General features: G+C 41.0%; 2 protein-coding genes across 3 annotated transcripts in view; both read left to right on the forward strand.

Annotated features, from left to right (window-relative positions):
* LAD1 (ladinin 1) overlaps nucleotides 1-23939 on the forward strand; it is a 1049893-nt gene extending 1025954 nt beyond the window's left edge. For both annotated transcript variants that reach the window (XM_044076520.1, XM_044076519.1), the window contains one exon: nucleotides 22356-23939. The gene's annotated coding sequence lies outside the window, so the exon portion shown is untranslated. The remainder of the gene's footprint in view (nucleotides 1-22355) is intronic.
* A 905-nt stretch (nucleotides 23940-24844) lies between these two features.
* Nucleotides 24845-25747, forward strand: part of LOC122805891 (troponin T, cardiac muscle isoforms-like) — an 859218-nt gene continuing 858315 nt past the window's right edge. The window contains exon 1 of the mRNA XM_044076139.1: nucleotides 24845-25023. The gene's annotated coding sequence lies outside the window, so the exon portion shown is untranslated. The remainder of the gene's footprint in view (nucleotides 25024-25747) is intronic.

Genomic DNA, 25747 nt, shown 5'->3' on the forward strand with positions numbered 1-25747 from the left:
ATTCATGCACACATGCACAGCTTGTTTATATAACATTGTTAGATGTTTCAAGATGAAACAACAGGATTCGGACCTTCTGATATCCTCTGATCTCCAAGGAAGGGGAAAGGAGGGTGGTTATTAGAATGTGGCGAGATGGATCCCAAATATCTGAAGTTATGGTGAGTACATAACTAAAAGATGTTATGTGATCCTATCTCGCCTACATTCTGACTGATGGGACAGCGTCCCTAGCACCTAAATCCCGGGTGGCTCATTGGAAAACACTCCTGAGCACTGTGGAACCAAATGAAGCTCGTCCCTCTAGATGCCGCATCTAATTTGTAGTGAGAAATGAAGGTGTGCGGGAAGACCATGTAGCCGCAGCACAAATGTCACCAATAGCAAGCTTAGAATGAAATGCTACCAAGTAGCCATAGCCCTTGTAGAATGAGCCTAGAGAGAGGAGGAAAGCACATTGTAAGAATAAATATAAGCCTGAGAAATACAGTGCCTGATCCATTTGGCAATAGTGACCTTGTGACCGCAAGGTTGTCCAATTTGTTTTCTGCAAAGGATACAAACAACTGATCTGTTTTCCTTGATTGTTTGGTCCTATCTAAATAAAAACGAACTGCCTGTGGACATCTAGTGTATGGAAAATAAACTCCACTTTATTGGAGTATTTTGGGAAAAAAACTGGGAGCTCTAACGACTGTTGCAAGCATAAAGTAGAACAAACTTTAGGAACAAAGAAGGATTTGGTCTGAGGGATACCCTGTCTGTATGAAAACCAAGCACGGGGTTTCACTGACAAAGCTTGAAGTTCTGAAACCCTTCTGGCTGAAGTAATCGCCACTAGAAAGGCTGTCTTCCATGATAGAAACTTTAGATCACAGGTAGCTGCCGGTTCAAAGGGAAAAGAAGTCAAGGCACGTAATACTATATCGAGATCCCATGGAGGTGCAGGATGAGAAATCGGAGGTCTTAATAGAGCAGCACCTTCAAGAAGGTCTTACACAACCTGTTGCTCATTAAAGGTGGGTCTATGGATTCATGAAAATTAGAAATCGCTGCCAATTGTACTTTGATGGTAGAAACAGAAGAGCCTTGATTGAAAAGAGAGGTCAGGAATTTGAGTACTTCTGCCACGGGAGTAGAAATGGGGTCCAGGCCCGGAGTTGAGCCCAAATAGCAAACCTTTTCCATTTGCTAGAATACAGTTTCTTCAGAGCAGACTTGTGGGCTGAAGATAATATGTGCACCACATCTGGATCCAGTGCATGTCTCCTGACTATAGTCGGAAGAGGAGGAGCCAGGCCGTCAATTTTAATGTGTGTAGGGACTGGTGTAGTAGTCCCGACTGATGAATCAGTAGGTCTGGGACCTGGTCCAGGAACCATGGACCTTCCAGAGCATGTTTCCGAAGATAGGGAAACCACACTTGACGAGGCCAGTAAGGAGCAATTAAGATCATCTTGCTCCCTAAGAGAGATGCCTTTGAATTACCCTGGGGAGGAGAGGAACTGGAGGGAAGGCATAAAGCAGGCCGGTGGGCCAAGGATGGACTAATGCGTCCATAGGGCTCTTCCCCGGAGCCGGGGTTAGGGAGAAAAATTCTTTGCACTTCGCATTCAGAGGAGTCGTGAAAAGGTCACAACACGGAACTCCCCATTCGCTGAAAATCTGCCTTGTAACTGTCATATTCAGAGACCATTCGTGAGGAGAGAGGATGGTTCTGCTCAACCTGTCGGCTATGACATTGGACTTGCCCGGTATGTGAGTAGCCACTAGGAAGCATTTGGTCGAGACTGCCCATTCCCAAACTCTCATCGCTTCTCTGCAAAGAGGATAGGATCTGGTCCCTCCCTGTTCAGGTACCAGACAACTGACATGTTGTCTGAGTGAACAGCAATTATGCCCTGAGGGAGGTAATCGTGAAGGGCTTGAAGGGACAGGAGTACTGCCCTCATTTCTAGGATGTTGATGTGGAGAGGGGTCTCTTCCGGGTGCCATTTGCCTTGGACTGACCTGCCTAGGGAATGCCCCCCCCACCCCATCTGGGAGGCGTCCGTGGTCAAAGTGGCCGCCGGAGGAGGAAGAACAAAGGGTTGTCCCTGATCCAAATTGGAGGACACTAGCCACCAGCGAAGGTCCCGTTTGCAAGATTCTGTGATCCATATTAGATGCTTGAGAGGGAGTTCCTGAAAGGACCACTGAGTTGAAAGAAGCCACTGGAGGATTCTCATGTGTAACCTTGCCAAGGGAACTAGCAGAACTGTGGCAGACATCGATCCCAATAGCTGTAGGACCATTCTGGCTGGGGCTTTGGACCTGGGGAGTAAGGCTCGAACCTGATTTTGAATGGTCTGAATTCTGTCTGCAGGTAGATAGACCCGCATCTGGTTTGAATCTATCTCTACCCCTATGAATCTTATTCTTTGAGATGGCAGAACACAGACTTTGGCCAATTGAAGGTGATCCCAAGGAATTGCCCAGTGATATTGTGGCTTGCAGGCTCTCAGAGAAGTAGATGCTTGAGGTGGCAGTTCGGAGCCAGTCGCCTAGGCACGGACACACCTCGACTCCCAGACTCCTCAAGTGAGCAGTCACTACTGCCAAGCATTTGGTGAACACCCTGGGGCTGTGGTGAGACCAAAGGGCAGCACAGAACTGAAAAATGACTGCCTCCTAGGCTGAAGCGCAAGTGTCTCCTGGACGCTTGATGTATTTTGATATGGTAATACGCCCTTGAGGTCTATGGAGCACATCCAAACACCTTTCTCCAACAATGGGAGAATGGTTTGTAAAGTGACCATTCGAACTTGGACTTCTTTGACTGAACGGGTTTAGGGTTGTTTAGGTCCAAAATGGGCCTCAAGTCCCCGGTCTTTTGGCACCAAAAGAATCTTGAGTAAGTCCCTAATCCGATCTGGTCATGGGACCGTTGGATGAATCCTTTTTGCAGCAGTTTTGAAATTTCTGAGGCTGCGGTATCCCGTTGACTGGGTGGCGGGTCCGGGATTTTCTTGGACTGGGGCAATGAATGGGATGGAGTAATCCTCCAGCGATAATTCAAGCACCCATCGGTCCTGAGTGATCCCTTCCCAGGCCTTCCGGTGCTTCGAAAAACGACCCCCGACTGGCTCTGGAGCAACACAGTCGGGCAATCCCTCAGGGACTATGAAAAGCTGAAGAGCCACTTAAAGGACTCGCGGTCTCCAGTGTTGCGAGGGCCTCTGCCGCCTCTGGGACGGGCCTTCCTGATGAATTTCCTCCTCTGCCTCTGAGGGGAACCTTCCTGCTGAGAGGGGTAAGACTTGAGATCTACGGAACCACATCTTCCCTCCTCTTTAACCTTGGGATAAGGCCGAAAGGGAGTGGAAAATCGTGCTCTCACGGCAGTCAGAGTCTTACCCTCCTGTTCACAGCAGGTAAGTGTGTCTTTACCTGGGGCCCAAACAGGAGGACCCATCAAAGGGGCCGGCAAATGAAGACTTGAAGGCCTCCGCGAATGACACAGGCGGAGCCAGGTTTGTCTCCGAGAGCAATGCCTGTACTGTTTACTCGCCTTCGGCCGTGATACTTAAATGAGCCTCATGGACGAAGTTAGAAATGGACGACATTGTAGCCAGCTGAGATCCAACCGCCTGGGCCAGCTCCTCAGGCAGGTTACCTAAGATATGCAAGGAAAATTTATTAGGTGAGATGGAAGTCTTACTGGTAAATACTGGTGACATCAGAAAGATTAAATGAACTGAAATCAATTGAAGAGTTAGAAAAGCCATTGTCAGGTTGGCCAAATAATGCTAAGCATCTTCATCTATTATACTTTCAGGCAAGAATCAGACAGTACACAAAGTCTTTCATTTAACGTAGATGTAGTCATCATTTCACCTCAGCTAAGACTCGATGCTGACGAAGATTCAGAAGTTAGAAATGGGAATGTCAAAGTACAAACAGAGAATCAGAGATATACTGTACTCACACAAAATTACAGTGCAAACAGAATAGATGCTGAAAAGGGTACAGTCTGTGGCATATGTAGAAAGCAAAATCAAAAGGAAGAACTGGTAACTCAAGAAATACTAACAATTTCATGTCTGACAGTAAGAGTCAATTTGTTGTAAAATAATATCCTTAATTTCCTAGTACATGCTGACTGTTGTTCAAAATGCCTAGAAGCTGTTTGAGTGAAGCAATATGATAACCATATCAGTAATGACTGTGCTTCAGTTAATGTTTACAAGACATGGAACACAGGAACAGTCTACAATATATGCGCCAAGGGTTCTGAACTTTCTAAAACATGGGAATGTTACGACATTACACGCATCGAAAATATCCACAATCCCAGCAGCAAACAGAGCACATGACTGAAACTGTAATAAGAAATACAATTTATCAGAACAGTTGGATAGTCATTCATTGTTGTTACACTATACAAATTCTCCATTGCAAGCTGTAGGAGTGCCTTTTTCACAGTCACTGATAAGAAAACTGAGATCAATGCTCCTAATGTCTTTTTCATTGATGATTCCAGAGAAGACTGAAGACCTGAGAACCTCTCAAGAGAAGGCCAACTGCAACAGAAACAGTATTATAACAAAATGGCCAGTAGTAACTTGTCAATGCTAAGACAAGGTAAAAGAACCAGAGTGACACTAAATCAAAATTTAGGTCATAAGTCTCAGATCCAAACAGATGCAGTTATATATATCATTAAGGTTTGAGATCTTACGTAAGGAAGATGAGTCACAGCTGCATAGGAAGATTCAAAGATAGCTACTGAAGATCTTAGAGCCACAATATTTGTTGAAGAGTCTGTCTGTCAGAGCCAACCAAGAACAGACACTCGGTTGGATGAATCGTTGAAGCAGTTTTCAATTAATGAGAAGTATACAGATCCAGATTCCAGTACAGAATCTATGGACTGATCCTTTACTGAAGCCTTAGCTTTGGCTTAAGATGCTGCTCATGAATGGTGTTCAAACCAAACAAAGACAGTGCCTACATGGCTGACTCACCAGAAAAATACAGATATAGACACTGTGTATACTAATGATGTACACAATAAATTTATACTTTCAGTGAGCTTCATATATACTAGTCTCATGGCTTACTAATACAGACTACGGTTACTTTTACAAAAGCAATGTACATTATATTTAATTTATAGCATACAAAGGGTACGTATTCTATCTAATAAAAGGGAGGTGTACTATAGGTTTATATGTTGTTACTAGGCTAATGACCACTTGGGCAAGATGACCAACGGTCCCAGTTTTTCCAGGACAGTCCCAGTTTGGAAGTCTCTGTCCTGGAATCCTAAAAGCTGTCTTTGGGACACATAAATGTCCTGGTTTAGTCTGAATGGTTTCCAACATTCGTAGTGCTGCTTCAGTGAGTGAACCAAAACAAAAACTTCAGACAGTTTCGTGGACGACAAAAGATTCTGTTAGGTCCACAGTCAGGATATAGACAAGGTAGGTGGTGGGAGAGTTATATCTATGATAAGAAGAGGAGCTCGTTTAGTAGTCCAAGAAGAAAAATATAAGCTGGGCAGGTACGTATCAATCTGTGTCTATTGGATGGCAGAGCGGATTATTTATTTATTTATTGCATTTGTTTACCGGGATAATTCCACTGGGCCTAAAAGAGCCCATTTTCAGTGGAGGCCCGGGGAGAAAAGCTCCAACGAGATACAGAAAAAAATATAAACATTAATTAGTACAGAAGCAGAAACAGTGTTACAGATAGTAAATATAGTAACATATACAGAATATATACATAAAAGCAGGAATCTAGTTTGATTACAGCAATATATACAGAAAATATACATTAAAGCAGAATTCAATCAGATTGGTATAAACAGAGATCAGTATTATTGTACCAGAATCAACAAGTGAAGATAAAAATAAATATGGAGAAAATATCATCAGTCACTAGTAGCAAAAGACATAGGAGTTTAGTAATCATATAAGGAGAGTGAAGAGGTTAGGTTATAGAGCAGGAACATAGCCAGGAAGAGTTGAGATGATTTTTCAGCATTTGTTTGAAGGTGGTGGTGCTGCCTGTGTTTCTTATAGAAGGCAGAAGTGAGTTCCATAGTTTGGCGACGGTGAAGGCATAGAGGAGTTGACCAGCAGGTAAGGTGGGCTTATCTACTTTTAGAAGTAGATGATTTTCAGATCTTAGATGCCTGCTGGAATGGTATTTGGCAAGTAGAGTTGAGAGAGCAGGACAGTCTGTGGGTCTGTAGATTATTTTGTGCACAGTAGTTAGTTGGGTGAATGAGAGATGGTGGGGGAGTTCCAGCCACCCTAATTGTTTCAGTGACTTACAATGGTGGGATGAGAATGTGGCCTTGGTGGCAAATTTTGCTATTCTGTTGTAACACATAGCAAGTTTGGATTTTGTAGAATTTCGGATATTAGTGAGGAGAGGGGCACCATAAAGGAGAGAGGGTAATAAAAAGGTAGTTGCAAGGGTTTGTCTAGTAGAGAGGCTAAGAAAGTGTTGGTGCCTGTAGAGCATACCAAGCTTTTGGTGTGTTTTTTTATGTTATTGTTTATGTGTAGGTCAAAGTTAAGGTTTTCATCTATAATAATGCCTAGTTATTTTCTTGGGCTTGTATAGTGAAGAGTTTTTTATGAAATGGAGTGGTTTTCCTAGGAGTAAAAATTACTAGTTTATTTTTTTTTGGATTTAGGGCAAGATGATTGTTAAGCATCCAAGATTCAGTAGATGTGAGGGCATTCTGGGTAATTTGCTGGAGTTCAGTTTAGCAAATATTTACTTGCCCCCAAAACAAATTTAAATGAAATAAAACAATTGTTGTAGACTGTTAGGTATGCAAACCTCTTGATGCTGCTGCCAGGGATTACACTCACTCATCTCTCTCTCTCTGACACACACACACACACACACACACACACACACACACACACACACACACACACACACACACACACACACGTAGTATTTATAGCATTTTCCAGATTTCTTGCTGTAAGATGTTGAGAAGTATGCACAAGCATCTTAATCGCTGCTAGGGGATCACATGCTCACTATCACTCTTCACTATCTCTCTCTCTCACACACACAATCTTGTTCGATCACTCTCACTCTGTCCCAATCTCTCACACACACACACACACACACACACACACACACACACACACACACACACACACACACACACACACACACACATTCACTTTCTCATTCATACATGCATTCATTCACACAAGATCGCTCTCACTCTCCCGATCTCACACAGTCACTCCCTCATTCATACATGCATTAACTCATGATTGCTCTCACTCTCTCCCGATCTCTCACATACACAGTCTTTCACTCTCACTCTCTCTCTCTTTCTCGATCATACCTCTTAACCATAAGTCTCAGATTTTCACATAATGTTCAGATTTTTGACTCATATTTAAGTCTGTTCCTCATAAAACTTGTGATTTTCTTGTAAGTCATTAAGAGTTGAAGTCATTAAATAATTAGACGTTTGAGCATCATATCCTTCAGGTAATTCATGTTAACACAACACCTTTTATTCTAGCAACTTTCTAAGTTTATATTAGCAATATTTAAAATGTATCCATATTTTTGGGCCTTTGTCCCCCCATTATTTTTAGCTTTGTCCAGATTTTTTTCTGCTGGGAACTTGAGAGGTATCCTCTTAACTGTACAGATTTTTTGCTTCACATTTTTGGTCCATTTCTCATAAAATTATAGGTTTTTAGCAAATATTTGGCAAATCACTGAGTATTTAAGTCAGAAAATATTGGCAGACATTTGAGTTTCAGAATTAATACCTTTCAGAAAAACATGGGAATGTTGCTAATGTAAAACCTGTTATTCTATCAACTTTCTAAGTTTGTAAAAGCAATATTTTAAAAGTGTCCCTATTTTTGGTCCTTTGTCCCCCACCCCCATTATTTACTGCTCTGTGACCTTTCCTCACCCAGTATCACACCATGTGGATTCCATGCAATGTGTTCTATGTAACAGACACACTGGTAATGAACAGAGAAAAAAATTATTTTCTCAGCAAATTAGCCATATAGTCAATTCCCTTGGTGCATAGAATACCTTTCAACTGGCCAGAATGTCCACATTTTTGCCTCATATTTTTGGTCTGCGTCTGATCCTCATAAAAGTTATGGTTTTCTGATAAATCATTGAGGACTGAACCAACTAAATAATGTCATACTCTTTAGTTGTAGGCTTCATATCCTTCAGAAAATGCATGCTAACACAAAATCCTGTTATTCTAGCAACTTTCTAAGCCTAGAAAAGGAATATTTAAAATGTGTCCCTATTTTTGTAAAGATATCCCCCAGAATCTTTGAATTTAGTGTTGCAAGCCATGTTTCACATTTAAGGCACAGGGATTAATGTAGGGCTGTAGGCCTATAAATAGGCTGCAGCTTAAGTGTCCCAGTTTAGGTCGTGTAACAAAATGGTCACTTTGCACTTGGGCCCTTACAAGCCTAGCCATACACCCCAAACCATTTGGGTCTCAAGTATCATGTGGGGGAGGCAACCTAGTAAGCAGGTAGCTGAGGATTTGTAGGCGGGGTGTTAGTTAGGATAATACATTTTATTACTGATGGTCTCCATCTATAAGAGACACTGGGGTCAGACCACGGATAACTTTATGATTTCCCACCCAATTGCCAAGGTTTAATTTCCATAGGGTCAGGGATGACCTCTGTTTTACATGGATGGGGAGCCTATTTCATAGGGCGGGGATCCTTTAGACACATGTCTGTCTCTCCAGCACTGTTTATGTCACAAGCAAAGTTCAGATCCCTGGATCTGGTGCATCTGGTGCTTTTTGTTTTGTGCATGTGCAACAGATCCATCAGGGCTGGATCTGATGAAGCCCTGTAAGCCAGTAAAGATCTCCTCTCAGCAGCCTGTAGGAGACAGAATACAGAGACAGAGCCTTTAGGTGATCAATGTAGGGCAGGGTATTCATGTCCTGAATTCTCTTGATGCGGGAGTTCCAACTGTTTCAAGTGTCTGGTTAGATACATGCCAAAGGGGGCATTGTATTCAATGATAGGTCTGATAAGGGCTGAGCAGAGTGGTAATGTAACTTCCTTGGACCTGGATGACATACCCTTACCTTTAATTTGGGCAACATAGAATGATTTTCTCATTATCTTAATGACATATTGGTAAAAGGCCAGATTGCTGTCTACATATGTTCCCAGATCCCTTACTACTGGGTTGACTCTTACGAGCATTTTATCAGTGGTGTAATTAACATGTGTTGACAGTTTTCAAAGAGTATTATAATGCATTTTTTGGCCATGACTTTGAAACCATTCAGTTGCCTATGCTGAATCCACTTGTAAGATGTTTGTGTCTTGGGTGAATCTATAATAGCTACCAATTTACAGTCATCTGCACACCTAGTGGACTCTAGCAATAGCCTTAACCTCTGAGAAGTAGATGCCAAACAGCAGTGGGCACAGCACAGAGCCCTAGGATACTCCATTGGTGATCTGTCTCTTGGTGGAGGTGGTCTCACTGATCTTGACTTCTTGGGTCTTGTATGTGAGCCAGATGTCAATCCAGCTAGTTATGTAAGGGTCTATGCCTAGCTCAGAGAGCTTGTCAACAATGTGTGAGTGAGGTATTGTATCAATTACCTTATCCAGGTCAAGATGCGAAGTATGCACTGCTTTACCTTTGTCCATTGCCTTGGTAATCCTCTCAAAGATGTTTACCAGGTTAAGTAGGCATGACCTTCCCTTAACAAAGCCAAACTGGGATGGGTCCAGTGTCCGTATGTTGCCAATGTCCTTGTTTATCATTTCCATGATAATTCGTTCCGTGACTTTGCATATTAGGCTTGTTAGACTGATGGGTCTGTAGTTCCACCCTTGTGCAGTGGAATGACTGCTGTGATTCTCCATTCACTTTGAACATAGCCTATTTTAAGGCTGTAGTTGAAGAGTGTCTCAAGTGGTCCTGATAGGTCATGTTTTAGACTGCTCAGGAAGCAACCGGGGATGTTGTCAAGACACATGGAGGCAGTGTTCTTGGTTATAGTAAGTCCTGCCAGCACCTGGTCCCCGCTGATAGCTGGAAGAAGTATGCTGGAAGAGATTTCACCTGGTGGAGCTGGAGGTGAGTGGGAGGTGTAGTTGTTGCTGAATTTATCAGCCAATAGATTTGCTATGTCACCGTGATCAGTGCAGGTGGTAGTGTTCACACAGGTGTGTTTCCTCTAAAATTCTGGACATAGCTGAAGAAGGTCTTCTTATTACCTTTAGCCTGCGGGGTATCCTGACCTCATAGTTGGCCTTGTTGGACTTAAGTAGACCTCTTAAGTTCTTGTTTAGTTGTGTAAGAGAGTGCTTTTTTTTAAGGAAGTTGCTTTCCTGAGTTTGGCTTTGATTTTTCTTCTTTTGTTATATACAATGTTTAGGCAAGGATTCCACCAGTGGGATTTGCTTTTAGTGCTTTTTTGGGGAGTTACTTCTGGTCGGTACAGCAGCCTCTAAGTAACTATTCACAAGTTTGTATAGTGACTCTGTGAGTAATTCTGCATAGGTGACTGTGGTCTTGGGATTGGGGGAAGCCAAGAATTCTGACAAACTGTTACTTAATAGGATGTAGTCTGCCTTTGAATAGTTCCTAATTGTTACTGGTTTAAGCTGGATTTTCTGGGTTGATTTTTACTTCAAACAAGACAGCTTTGTAATACCACCTCACTAATGAGACTGTGACGGGGGGGGGGGGGGTGCAACAACACTGTCCCAAGTTGATGAATTCCACATCCATATGTCTGATCCATCCTCTGGTTTGAGCGTGCACTGTCTTTTCCAGGGTGTTTGTGTTAATAAAGTCCAGGAAGCATTGTGCCTCTGAGTTTGAAGCAGTGTACATTTCCCTCTATAGAGGAGTAGTTAAAGTCATCAGTCATCCGTCAATAGTTTGGATGGTGAACTCCTCTAGTAGGTTATGTAACACATGTGAGACTTTAGGGGCATAGATGTTGACTTGTAGCTAACCATGATATGGTTAGGGACCTTACCTATGGTGACTTGCACATGGATGAGCCCCATGGTATCATCCTGTTTAACCAACCTGAAGGTATGTTCAATCCTAACATAGATCAGAACACCTCCACCGTTGGCCCCAGTATGTGCTGTGTGGAAGATAGTGTAGCCTTGCATTTCCATAGTACTTTCTGTGGCTTTTAACCAAGTCTTGGTCACGGCACAGATGTCTACATTTTCCAGTGGGAGGAAGGCTTGAAGGGTGCATAGTTTTTTCATTAGGGTCTGAGCATTGAGCAGTAACATCTTACAGTTGCTTGTAGACTTTTTCACTATGCTGGTAGTTTTGTCTTTTTGACATTGCCTGTGATGTATCGCCCTAGAATATATGAAAAGAGACATCATGGAGCTCTCAGAATGTGTGTCTCGGGCTGGTATGAGCCTAGCATTGAGCAGAATTTTACTTTCTCCAAGGATTATGCCACAATACGAACAAAAGATGACTGACTTTAATAATTGGCTTAGTTTCTGGTGTCATTCTAAGGGGGTGCAATATTTGTCAGCATGAAAGGAGATGGTCAACAGACCATGCTGCCTTGCCAAGGATGGTCTACACCTCTCCCCTCTAGGCTTTCAAATATTAGCTAAAACACTGTCTTCCCTCTTAGTGCCTTTTTAGGCAATGCCAAAAGTGAAAGTATTTCTGAAATAGCAAATCAAAGCCAAGAAAATCTAAAGGTATTACTGCTCAATGCTAGGAGTCTAAGCAAAAAACTCCACTCCCTAGAAGCTCTCTTCACCCTAAAGAATGCTGACATCTGTGCTGTCACTGAGACATGTTTTAAAGCCACGGAGAGCACACCAGCAGTGTATGGTATAATGCCTTCCACACATTTAGACCAGCTAACTACACAGACAGGGACTAAAGGTGGACGTGTCTTGATTTACATCAAAAACAAATATACCTCAAGACTGGTCAAACAGGACAATGCACTGGAGCTGCTCCATGTTCAGATCACCACAGCCAAAATCAAATGCCACTTCCTTGCAAGCTATAGTTCCCCATTATGACCCAGGAAACTCATACCAAGTATTTAAACTTATTAGAAACTCTCACCATCCAACCCAATGGCATAGTCATGGGTGAATTTAATTACCTCACTATTAACTGGGAATCCTATACAACACCAAATGTACAGGCCTGTGATTCCCAGATTCCCAAACTCCCTGGACCAGATTGTCAATACACCAACTAGGGGTGCAACCACACTGGATCTGGTCCTCACTAATATGGGAGAGTGCTGCACACCCCCTACTGTAATGTCTTCCCTGGTAAGGCCAGACCACAAAATGGTCTCCTTTGAAGTAAAAATAAAACCTGGACCCCCAGCTAAACCTGGAATATTCAGAAACTACTCTAAGGCTAATTGCCTGCTATTAAGTGATAACTTGGCAGCATTTCAAGCCCCCATAAACCCTGACAACACTGCTGCCTATGCAGAACTGTTCACAGAAACCCAGAACAAGCATGTTAATAGCTGCATACAGGCAGCTGTAAGCACAAGGAAGAAGTACAGATGTAACTCAAAACACATGCCGCCCTGGTGGAATCACAAAATCAATAGGCTGTATAACAGAAGGAAAAACATCATGGGAAAATTTGGGAGGTGCAGCACCCAGCAGGATAAAACCACTCTCACCAAACTCAACAAACAACTCAGAAGACAAATAAAGTCTACAAAGTTAAATTTGAGGTAAATTTAGCCTCCCAGTCCAAGGACAACCACAAGGCATTCTTTAGCTATGTGCGTAACCTCAAAGACAATACATAATTATGTGCAGAGCTCATTATAAATAGACCCACTTATATTGAGCCAGAATGTATATCAAACCTACTGGCCAATAAATTCAGCTCCAGCTTTACCTGTCTCTCTCCCCCTCAACCTTCCATCAGGAAATGCCATCAAACAGAACTCCCCCGGTATCACTAGAGAGCAGATCCTTAATGCTCTCTCTGAGGCTAAGAACACTGCACCAACTGGTCCAGACAATATCCCAGGGTGCCTTCTAAATAGCCCTCTGGAATTGCTATTTAACTGTAGCCTCCAAACAGGCTTTGTGTCTCATGAATGGAGAACATTAACAGTTATCCCTCTGCACAAATGTGGGCCATCTACAGACCCTGGAAACTATAGATTCATAAGTTTCACTAATCTTATTTGTAAAGCCATGGAATGAATTATCATTGAGATGATCAGTAGTGATATGAACATTGGCAGAGCCAGTGTGATTATGGCTGAAGAAGAATATAGTAAACCTCCAGACACTGGACCCACCCCAGTTTGGTTTCAAGAGTAGATCATGCCTACTCACCCTGGTAGCCCTCTTTGAGAAGGTCAGCAAAGCAATGGATGCAGGCAAAATGATTCACACTGCCTACCTTGACCTGGCCAAGACATCTGACACAATACCCCACTTGGGCATTGTTGACAAACTCAGGAGTTTGGGTACAAACCCATATTTCTACCTGTGGATAGCCAACTGGCTCACAGATAGGACCCAGGAAGTTAGAATTGGGTAGTCCATTTCTACAAAGAGTCCAGTCACAAGTGGAGTCCACCAGGGATCGGTCCTTGGACCACTCCTTTTTGGGATTTACTTCTCTGAAGTCAAGGCCAATGTCAATGGTCTCTGGCTGACTAAATTTGCATATGATTGCAAATTAGGAGCTGTCACTGAATCTCACACTGACAAAAATGTTCTCCAGGAGGGGCCGACACAGACAAACAACTGGTATCAGAGCCATAGACTAAAACTAAATGCCAAAAAATGCATAATAGTATCCTTTGGGAAGTCATCCACCCCTGGTAGCTATCATATTGACAACACACCCCTTAGAACTGACCCAGTTGTCAGGGACTTAGGGACACACATACACAATAATCTAGCCTTTGACCATCATGTGTCTACAGTAGTGTGGAAATCATTCTGTGTTGCGCAACTTATAAACAAAGGTATGGCATCTAAGTCCAAGGAAGTCATTGTTTCACTGTATTCAGCATTCATCAGACCTATCATTGAGTACAATAACCCCTTTGGTATGTAATTAACCAGGCATATCCAACAATTGGAATGTCCACAGAGGCTCCTCACTAAAAGAATACAAGGCATAAGTAAAATGTCCTGTGCTGACTGCCACAAGGCCCTATCCTATCCCTGTATTCTGTCTCCTATAGGCTTTTGAGGGGAGATCTATGCCTGGCATACCGGGCATTGTCAAACCCACTCTGATGGGTCTCCTGCATATCCACTGAACAAACAGCACCAGAATTACCCATTCTAAAGACTTAAACCTTGCCTGTGATATATATAGGACCTGGTGGAGAGAAAGGTATGCATCCCAGAGACTGCCACGTCTATGCAACAGGCTCCCCATCCATGTGAAGCAGAGTTCCTCCTTAACCCACTTCAAGTGCAACTTGGACAATTGTATGGGGAACAGGAAATTCATCCCTGGTTTGACATCCATGTCTCTAATGGATACAGACAACCTGTAAATAGTTCGTCTCCCAAGCCACTGCTTATAAATGTTTCATCTCCCAAGCCCCTGCTTACAGTTATCAAGAGTAACAGAACTTGTCAGAGATTTGGGATGCATGCTTGGGCTTAAAAAGGCCCTTGTGGTCGTTAGCCTAGTAAATACCTATTAATCTATAAATAAGGCTATAAGGGGGTGGATAAAGTTTTAGCCACTATCTGAAAGCCGGGGGGGGGGGGGGTAGTGCAACCCATCTTTGGGAAAGCAACATGGTCTTTTGACCATGTTCTCCCATGCTGTCAAATATTGGATACCCCTTGAGTGACACCAGAAACTAAGCCAGTTATTAAAATCAATCATTTTATGTTCATATTGTAGCATCATCCTTGGTAAAGGTAGAATGCTGCTCAATGCAAGGCTAGTACCTATCTGTGACATATACTCCAAGGGATCCATTATGTCTCTTTTTATATAGTCCAATGAGGTATGTCTCAGGTCATTAACACCCACATGAACTATGATATAATCATACTGGTATTACGCTGTGTAGTTAGAAACAGCTCTTGTACACAATGGATTAAACAGAAAAAATTATTGGAAGTATTTAATTCATTAATTAATGTGTATTAAATTGATGCATTTTTAACCTGAGATTTAATATATTGCTTGGTCACTAACTGTACATATAGTATTTTATATCATGATACATTACTTCCTTGAAGGCTTTGTAACCAAGGCAGTCGAAGTGATGAAATAAAGTTGGAGTGTAGTGTTTGTAGTCGTATTTATGATTATACTTCTCTATTCCCTCTTGCCTATGTTCAGCTTTACTGCTTTGCTGCAGCTTGCCCTGTCGGCTGCCTCTTGTTGCTTGTTGCCCATTCATCCTTGTACACCATCATTTTCTTTGATTATGCAATTTCTGACTTCTGTTGCAGCATCTTGTGCCATTCCTCACGTTACCATAATGTTTTAGACCAGCGGTTCCCAGCCACAGGGCCTTGGACTGGTACCGGGCCATGGATCATTAAGTACCGGGCCGCCAGCCACAGAGTGAGATGAAAAGGTTAATATGTGTATGTATGCATGTGTATGACTGTGTTAATGTGTCTGGCTGCATGTATGAGTGAATGCGTGCATTAAAGCAGAATGTATGTATGTGTGAAAGAAGAAGAGACTGTGTGTGTGTATGAGAGAGTTAGCAATGAGATTGATCGTGCCGTTACTTTACACTCACTAAGCAGCACAGCACTTTTGCTGTTTAATGAGTGTAAAGTAAGTCAAGGAAATCAAAAAAGTGTGTGTGTGTGTGCGCGCGCGCACGTGCATGCATGCGTGTGTGTGTGTGTCTGTCTGTCTGTCTGTATATGTGTGTGTGTGTGTGTGTGTGTGTGTGTGTGTGTGTGTGTGTGTGTGTGTGTCTATGTTTCTGTCTGGATGTCTGAGTGAATGCATGCATGAAAGCCACAGAAACTGTTTATGTGAGAGAGATCGATCTTGTGTGAGTGAATGCGTGCATGAATGCAAAAGAGGTGTGTGTGTGTGTGTGTGTGTGTGTGTATATGTGTGACTGAATGCATGCATGCATGCAAAAGAGAGTGTGTGTGTGTGTGTACTTCTGTCTGCATGTGTGAGTGAAAGTGTGCATGAAAGCAGAAGAAGCTGTGTGCATGTGCATGTGTGCATGAGAGAGAGAGAGAGAGAGAGAGACAGAGAGAGGGAAGCATGAGAGTGATTCCTGGCAGCAGCAGCAGCAATAAGGTTTGCGTACCTCTTGACCATACCACTCAACCTCTCCCACATTAAATCTGGACTGTTGTATGTACATACCTCTCAACCTCTTAGAGTAAGAAATCTGGACAAAGGCAAAAACAATGGGGGGGACAAAGGCCCAAAAATAGCGACACTTTTAAGTACTGCTCTTACAAACTTAGAAAGTAGATAGAAATGCAGCGTTTGCATTGTCATGTATTCTTTAAAGGGTATGAAGTCTGAAATTCAACTATCATTACTTTCTGACTTCAAACCTCAATGAACTGCCAATAATTTGCCAGAAAAAAACAGTTTTATGAGAAACAGACCAAAAAAATGAGGCAAAAATCTGGACATTCCGAGAAAATCTGTGCAGTTGAGAAGTATGCTGAACAGAGCCAAATAATAGGGACAGATTTTAAATATTACTCTTACAAACTTAAAATGTCAATAAGGTTGCCATTAGGTTTACGTACCTCTTGACCATAACAGATCAATGTTATGCTGTTAAGCAGAATGTACACTTTTTTTGGTAATTATTGCCAACTGTCTTTTTATTGTACTTTGGAGCTTTTCTCCTTGAGTCTCTGATCAAAATGGACTTCTAGTCCAATCAGGCCTCCCCAGTAAACAAATGTGAAATAAATAAATAAGTAAATATCATGCACTTTATTATGTGTGCACGATGGATGGACGGTCCATGGAAATTTTCTTACATGAAACCGGTCCTTCGTGCAAAAATGGTTGGAGACCACTGTTTTAGACCAACACACCAGTGTTCTTCTGATCAGTTTTATCTTACCTTCAGACAACGGAAATCAGCCTCAAAAAACATTTCCCATTTAAGAACCTTTAAGTGCTCCATCTTTCCTTATGCGCTACTTCTCCCTCCTTATCTGTTTCCTAACACCACCATTTCTTACATCCACCTTTACTAACCTGCTGTTCCACATTTTGCATTATAAATTTGTTAAATGAGTAAGCTCTCTCGGCACATTTGTCTTTTTTTGGGGAAACCAAGAGCATGCTTCTTGATTAAGTGACTAGTTCAGAATCACACCCTAAGGGTGTTACCTGTGCAGTGACATATGCACAAGAGTATACACATGTACTAGCTGGGCAAAACATCTGTGAATTAGAAGTCTGTAAGTGAACATTAGCTTTACAATATTTCTAGTTATTTCCAGTCTCTTTATATTTAGTAACATTTTATGTAGAATGCATGCTTATGCCAAATACCAGATAGTGAATAGGTCAAATAAAATGTGCAAGAAACATCCATGTTAAAACGTAGCACAAACTGTAAAGGAGAAACCTACTGACGGGCTTTAAAAAGGCAGACAAAATGACTGCAAAATAATGCATAGGGGCTGAAAGTGTATGTACATAACAGAAAGACTTCTGGCAACATCTATTTCATAAAACCAGTTTTGAAGTATGATTTTGAGGTAACACAACTAAACTTAATAAATGAAAACATAATATCTAATTAACAGTGTGTGCAAATTTGTAAATACTACTTTACTGCATGGCACAGGGTTGTATTGTTTGGGATAATGTCAGGAATAAGTCAGGTTACTAGTACAGTATCACAGGGGTCAGTCCAAGTCCAATACTTTCCGATTTATCAGTTTCAAGCATAAATATGAGAACAGAGAACTGTCAGCCTCTTCAAAGGTGACACAAAGATGGCAGTAGCACCAGTGAAAAAGTAAGAAGAAGAGTCTAGGGAAGGATTTGAAAAGGCTAAGGAGGCAAAAAAATGGCAGTTGACGTTCATTATAAGCAAATGCAAAATACTGCAGTTAGCTTGGGAAATGGAACTGGTGGCCATGTAGAGAAAAGGGGTCTGGGGATGCTGATGATACTCAGGCTGGACCACCAGGAGCAATATGACACGACAATAGCAGCAGCAAACTGAATCTTTAGGGGAAAAACTCTGGAAGCAAAGCAGTAATGGTCACACTTTAATGGTGTCCTTCCCTAGACTCTTCCCCTTACTTTTTCACTGCTGCTGCTCCCATCATTGTGTCACCTTTGATGAGGCTGATAGTTCTCTGTTCTCATATTTATGCCTGAAAATGATAATCTCCAAACTCTGGACCCCATCCAGTTCGGGTTTGTAAAAGGCAGATCATGTCTTCTAAACCTGATTGACTTCTTTGAATCAGTCACCAAAGCCATAGACGAGGGTAAGGTGGTTCACACAGCCTATCTAGATCTCGCCAAGGCTTTTGACACCACCCCCACTCTGGAATTATAGATAAACTCACTAAACTAGGTATAAATCCCTATGTCACAAGATGGGTTGCCAACTGGCTCACTGACAGAACACACTGTGAAAGTAGCAGCCTCCAAATCCGACTTCAAACCAGTGACAAGTGGAGTACCACAGGGTTCAGTCCTGGGTCCTGTCCTGTTTGGTATCTACATTTCTGAAGAACAGGCTAACACAGAAGGTCTTTGGCTAACGAAGTTCACAGATGACTGCAAACTAGGAGCCATAACTGAAACTCCTAACGATGTGGACATCCTACAAAAGGGCCTCACTGAGACAGATGCCTGGTGTCAAAGCCATGGCCTCAAGCTCAATATCAAAAAGTGCATTGTCATCCCCTTTGGTAAAAACTCTGTACCCATGAGCTACCACATAGGTGGTAGTCTACTTAACACCAAAAGTGTGATAAGAGACCTTGGGACACAGATGGACAGTAGTCTCTCCTTTGATAATCACATTGCCACAGTAGTCAGGAAATCCTTCTATGTGGCACGCCTCATCACAAAAGGTTTCTCATTCAGGAAAAAAGAGGTCATTGTTTCCCTTTACTCGTCACTCATTAGACCCATTATAGAGTACAACACCCCTTTTAGTATGTACCTCACAAGACATCTACAACAACTGGAAAGGCCGCAGAAATACCTCACAAAGAGGATTACCGGCTTCAAATAGATGCCCTACACAGACCGTCCCAAAAAACTCCAGCTTTACTCCGTCGCATATCGCCTACTCAGAGGCGATCTCTGCCTAACCTACAAAGCTATGTCAAACCCAGAGCTGCTGGACAGGCTTCACTTAAAGAAATCCCAATCCATCTGGGCTACATGCTCTAGGGACCTAAACCTTGTCACTACAATAAACAGAACATGCTGGAGGGATAGATTCCTGTCCCAGAGACTCCCCATACTCTGGAACAAACTACCTATCTATATCAAACAAAGCTCCTCATTAGTACTCTTAAAGAAAAATCTTGATGATTGGATGGGAAATAGGAAATTCACCCCAGGGATCACCTCTGTGGCTCTGCTTGACAGGGGCATAGGAAAATAATTTTCTTGGGTGGCGAAAGCCAGGGTACCTTTTTGGCTAGGCTTGTATAGGCCCTAGGGCCGAAAGCCTAGTACCTACCTATGAGCCTATGAACCTACTCTGGTCAGGTTACATCCTGAGTACTATGTACTGTTCTTTATGTTATATACATCACATGGCTGGAAGAAAACCAGAGGAGAGTTGTCAGATGGGAATGTGGGATAGAGAGAAAAGAGTAAGAGCAGAGACAAGAGGAGATGAGAGTGCTAACCACTCCAGACAATAACAAGCAGGGGGCTATTATTTGGGCTGAGATGATCATGTCAAGAAGATCTTGATACGGTCATCTTAAATAGGAAAGACAGACAAAAGGTCAATAGAAGCAGAATATAAGGAGTAATAAGTACTCCCTAGATCTGTAAAACTATTTCTTCATGGAGGAGGTTGTAAAACCATGGAATGAACTACCAAAATGGATACCAGAGAAGGGATCACTGGAGACATTCAAAAGAGGAACATAAACAGGGAGAAAGGGAAGTACTGACAGAAGGGAGGTAAAATGTTAAATGCACTTAAAGGGCATGCCAGAGAGGCCTGTTTTCTCCTTCTGGATCAAGCAACTAAAGAAAGATATTAATGGTCAAATACTGCAACTATCAATATAAAGTGAAATGAAGGAACATGAAGAATTTACAGTTGTTATATGCAATAACTATAATATGGAAAGGAACAATACTGATCAAAGTATAACCAGTCAAGTTAATTGTAAAATATAGTAGCAATTTCTTTAAAAAGGGACAAATTAATTACTGAAATGTGAAAGGCATAGGCAGAGTGAATTTCTAGAATATAATGAACAAAGAAAGCAAAGTAAAGCAGGTTTTCATATCTGTGCTTTGTGGATGCTTAATCAAAAAAAAGGCATTTTCATATTTCATGAGAAGTGCTGCGGTAGCATTGTCGCCTCACAGTAAGATGTCCTGTTCGATTCTCAGCTAGAGTGTCTTCTGTGCGGAGACATGCATGAATGGGCGTACCTTCGTTGAAGGTTGTGCGTCAGAGCCAGCAACTCGGCACGTAAAAATCTACTGCCAATCATTAGTGGACCGGAGTTCCGCTGTGGCGACCCCTAACCAGGAAAAGCTGAAAGACACAACAAAGTGTAAATAACTTTTACATGAATGAAGGCAAGTATTTCAAACCAAGAGCAGACACTGTAAAACTGGTGCACGAAAAAGTGTTTGTATATCGGGTTTGGCAGGAAACTTAGTTAAATGGCTGAATGTGGGCATAATTTTACTAGGATATACATGTGGGACTAAGCAGTGCTTCTGATGCTTCTAAGAATATGATAATGAAAAAGTGGAGCGTAATTATTTAGAGAACGATACTTGAGATAATAAGAAAGTTCCAGTGCTGCTAAATGTCATGGGTGTCCGAACTTACAGATTACAAAAGTTTGGCAGGACCAGTTGAATCACCTTAAATGTTCATTAACCTTATAGAAGTCCCAAAATGTTATATACGTTAATATAAGAAAACTGCTTCACAGTCATATAGTTGGCTAGTTCATAAAAATGCGCTGTTTATTCACTTCAACATTTGAATGTTTAAAGTAGAAAGTCAACATGTGTTAACTTCCTTTGTATGGTTATAAAATGCTTAATATTATCCCTTTTTAAGTAAACATTCATGTAAAATTAACTGCTTGATATCAGTTACTGTATTTCCCCAGTACTAAGTTTCACAACAACTACATTTTAAAATTATTGTCTGTGGAACTTATACTCAATTATCTTTAATGTCAGTTATTGTCGTTCACCCCCCCCCAATTAAACAGAATGAAACATGTTATAATATAAACAGTTTTGAATTTTTTTGTTATGAGCACTTATGTATAACTACTTTTCTGTTGATATTTAAATCGTGCAACCACCCTCCTATTTTGCTCATCCTGTGTTTTTTTTTTACCTGGTACATTACAAGCTTTTTGTTATCAATATTTTAGCCACATCTGCTTTCTTCACTAAAGATAGCTCTTGCTCACATAACCGAGCCTCATTACCACTTTATTGTAAACATACACAATACAACGTTATACCACCATAACAAAATAAGTTTGATAAGCCTGCTGTTGCTGTAATTATAACTTTTAGTTACTGTTTTTAGTGTTAGGATGTTGTTTACATTTGAGAAGGACGCACACCTCCATCCATCGACAACACCTTTTTCCCATTTTTGCACAAGGGGTTGGGACGTCAGTTCAATAGTGACATTTGCTAGAGCCAAGGTTTATACCGCCTGCCACAGTAGTTCTTCCAAACAACACACTCGCATGCACACTCACAACTATGGCCATTTAGAGTATCCAATCCACCTACTGCATGTCTTTAATGTGGGAAGAAACAGCAGCACACACAGGAAACCCACGAGAACAGAGGGAGGACATGCAAACTCCACAAAGAAGGCACCCCAGCTGAAAATTTAACCCAGGAACCCGTTGCTGTAAGGTGACAATACTATCCACTGTGTCGCCATACAGCTATTCACATATATATATATATATATATATATATATATATATATATATATATATATATATATATATAGATATATCTTGAAGCATGCTCACTTCTCTGTAAGTTGTAAATTATAGTATTATAAAAATCTAAAAGAATACTGAATATTTGTTTGTTAGGCTCTGAAGAATTCTCATATATCTTGTTTTTTTTTTCTTGTTTTCCAGTTCCTCTGATGAAGGCGGATAATATCCAAAATAAGGCTGATGGCAGAAATTACTTTATCAGAAAAGAAAACATGAGATGACTTGGTATGGAACAAAGCCAGGAATGAAGTGGAGTAGAATTGGCTTGAAAAGCAGAAATCTATATTTTACGACAACAAACTTGCAATACTCTAAAGTACTTTCAGCTGGGCACATAATGGGAAATGGGTAAAGTTTGCAATAGGTCTCCGTAAATGCTGCTTTGCAATGAGGCTAAAATTTGCATAAACCTTACCAATATCTTTTTTTGTATTTTTCTAAGCAGTTTACTATAATAAAGTTGCACATTGCACGCTTTTGAAAAGTAAGTTATTTCTTGTCAAAGGCAATGCATCAACTCCCTTCTGTTGGCTAGTGACATGGGGGCCCCTCCTCAATAATCAGTGATAAACCAGGGTCCTTGTCTTCTGAAGGTTATTCTACTAGGCCATTGCCCAGCTCATTCCTAAATGACCATTAGTTTCTAATACAGATGGATCAGACCTTACCAAATTACCAGCTGCAGCCCTACAATCCCATCTGACTATTAACTAACTGATGACAGCTCCAGTTTTTTTAACGCGGACATATACATAAGAATCATGTGTGACATTTTATCAGAATGAGACAAAATTGATGAGGCACAGTTCAGTGTTAGAGTTTGCAGAACTCCATCACGTGACTATCAAATTAGGTATCAAAATGTTAAGAAAACTTTTTCTATGGACTGCAAAGGAGATCTTGAGGTCACTGGTAATAGAAGTGAGATGGAAGGCATCTTTAACCTTTGCCTACCACTTCATGAAGCCCCTTGCACAGGATGCCTCTCAGCTAATTAAACAGAAGAACAGTCTTGTATAGCCATGGTCTACAAGGGATGTCAGCAGCCATGGTACCAATATGATCAGTGATCACTAAATGAGTCCAGCAAACAGCTGGGCATAGATGAGGGTCAGAGTTACTTAACTCAAACAAGAGTTGCTGTCACATCACCAGTGACTAACCGAGACTCCAGTAAGCCTAGTAATGAATGCCAAGAAAGCAGTCATCCTGACAAAAAAGCATTATAATCAGCCTGATGTGCCCAAACACGCCAAGACTACATTAAAAGAAAAAAGAAACTCCCAGTCTTTCAAATAGTGATGCCTCTGGTCCACTAAACCAGAACAGAAAATAACCTGGGCCTGCTAACCAGTGGTATAGCGGGTTTTTGAAGCTAGGATCACAGTTTCTTACTCTTTTTATTAATAAAATTTGTTTAGCATTTGGGGAGGGTTGCATTTTATAGCTGTGTCTGCATCTTTATTCCTTTTAAAACACATTATCAGCAAACAACTACAAGCATTGCTACTATAGGTACATGTGCAATCCATGCACACTGTTGCACACATACTAAAGCTTTTGAACTGCTGGGGTAGGCTGCATTTTTTCTGACAATGTCATAGCTTATAACCTTTCATATATTATGATGGCATAAAACATACTTTCAAACTGTGTTCATGCCAGGATTTTTATGATTTGTAACATTTTTGTCTATAAAAATAAATGATTGTTTTTTGTTTAAAATTTTGTTTCCATTCTTCACTGTAAAATAATAAGAGGAATGTAAAAAAAGACAGATGAAACAAGTACAATTCTTTGGAGGGTAGCACTGATTAAACATGTCAAATTCCCACAATGGACACTTAAACAGAACCATTTAAAGCTATAAATACAGTCTGCAGTTTTCAACAGTGTATACGTTTCTCAGCAGACTGTTTTTATTTGTCTTATGATGCCCTGTACATTTCTACTGAAATATTTCTAGTGTGACCAGTCTTTTCTTTCCTTATACAGCTCTGGTGAGGGAAACTGATGACCTTTGTAGTTTACTGGAATACTGTGCTCTAGTTTGGCATTTTTGCAGCTATTTTATTACTTGTGTCCTTCAAGGATTCACTGTTGACATGATATGGTACAGCTTTCTCTCTCTCTCTCTCTCTCTCTATATATATATATATATATATATATATATATACATTTAGAAAAAATGTAGAACACATCCCATTTTGGTAATGTATGTTATTTTATGTCGATGTATTTTAGAAATAATTGTTTCAGTGCCTAAAATTAATATACAAGAAGGCTAAACAAAATTCTGTTGTTCATATAAATGAAGGACTGTTGTCAAAGAAGGAGTATATAGCAGAACAGAAAGGGCAGGCTCTTAACATGCTGCTTCCTCAGCGCTAAGTGATAGGCGAGAAGGCTGCTCAGTACAACTGTCCTCTTTATCTCATTTCCAAGCCACTTGAGAGGCCTGCCTGTGTTTTATCAGTTTTGAGTAGGAATGCAGGGCTGGTTGAATGCCTTAACATAGCTAATCTATCAAGCAGCACAACAACATGTACTTTTATGGGACTATGACAAAAAGAGAAAAGAATGACTGTGCTGGGCACTTATAATAGAATGTCATTACACACCTTCAACCATGGATTTAAATGGCAGCTTCAAAACAGCATACCAATTATGAGGGCTCAATCCAGAGTCACTGTACATGGGTGGGGCTTGGATGCCTGTTAAAACCTAAAAAATTGGTACTACGTTCCTAGACTTCTGACTGCTGGTTGCTACACCTCCTTGTACTCTACTCAATTATTTTTTTCTAAAGGTAAGTTTAAATTTCATACAAATAATAGCTGCTTAACTGAACTTCTATTGTTTTTTTTTTTTTTTTTTTGCATTTACTCTTCTCAACTGTGTCAGTTTAGAATGAGTGACACTTGTTAGTAGAGATTTTAGGTATCAGTGTGTTAATGATTTAGGCAGCTTATATGAGCAGCAGTATTACTGACAGCGAATGAAATGAAACATGTTTTTATCTACAGGGCTAGGATATTCACAATCTTTATCATTATCCAAATTGTGTTTTATAAATTACTATTGAAAAGTCTGTAAGCAAATATCGAGCGAGGAATATGCCCTCAAGCTCCCTGGAAAGTAGGTGCAGAGCAAAGAAAGATGCAGGAAAAGTTTCCTTGAGTCATAGAGAATGCATTTAGGATTGGGTATACAAGGTTCAAATGCAGACAAAAGATGCATTGCCAGCCATATGCTGTGATATCTTCAAAACTGTGAAACAGAAGTAAATAGCAATAAATTAAACCTGTTTATTCGCAGTAAAGGTTGCATGAGAGTCGTTATTACTGAGATTGAACACCACTATGACTATTTGTTTACTTATTCATTCCTTTGGTCCCATAGGTGTGATGCAGACCAAGGGACACTATTAAGTATACACACACTACTTAGGATAATGCAGCAATAGGTAGGCAATACAGAATGCTACACAAAGGCATCTTCCACAAGTCTTGTTACTAGGTTGTGTACAGAAT

This window comes from Protopterus annectens, chromosome 7.part0, assembly GCF_019279795.1.
Source record: "Protopterus annectens isolate FY-2018-M chromosome 7.part0, PAN1.0, whole genome shotgun sequence".
Classification (NCBI taxonomy): Eukaryota; Metazoa; Chordata; order Ceratodontiformes; family Protopteridae; genus Protopterus; species Protopterus annectens.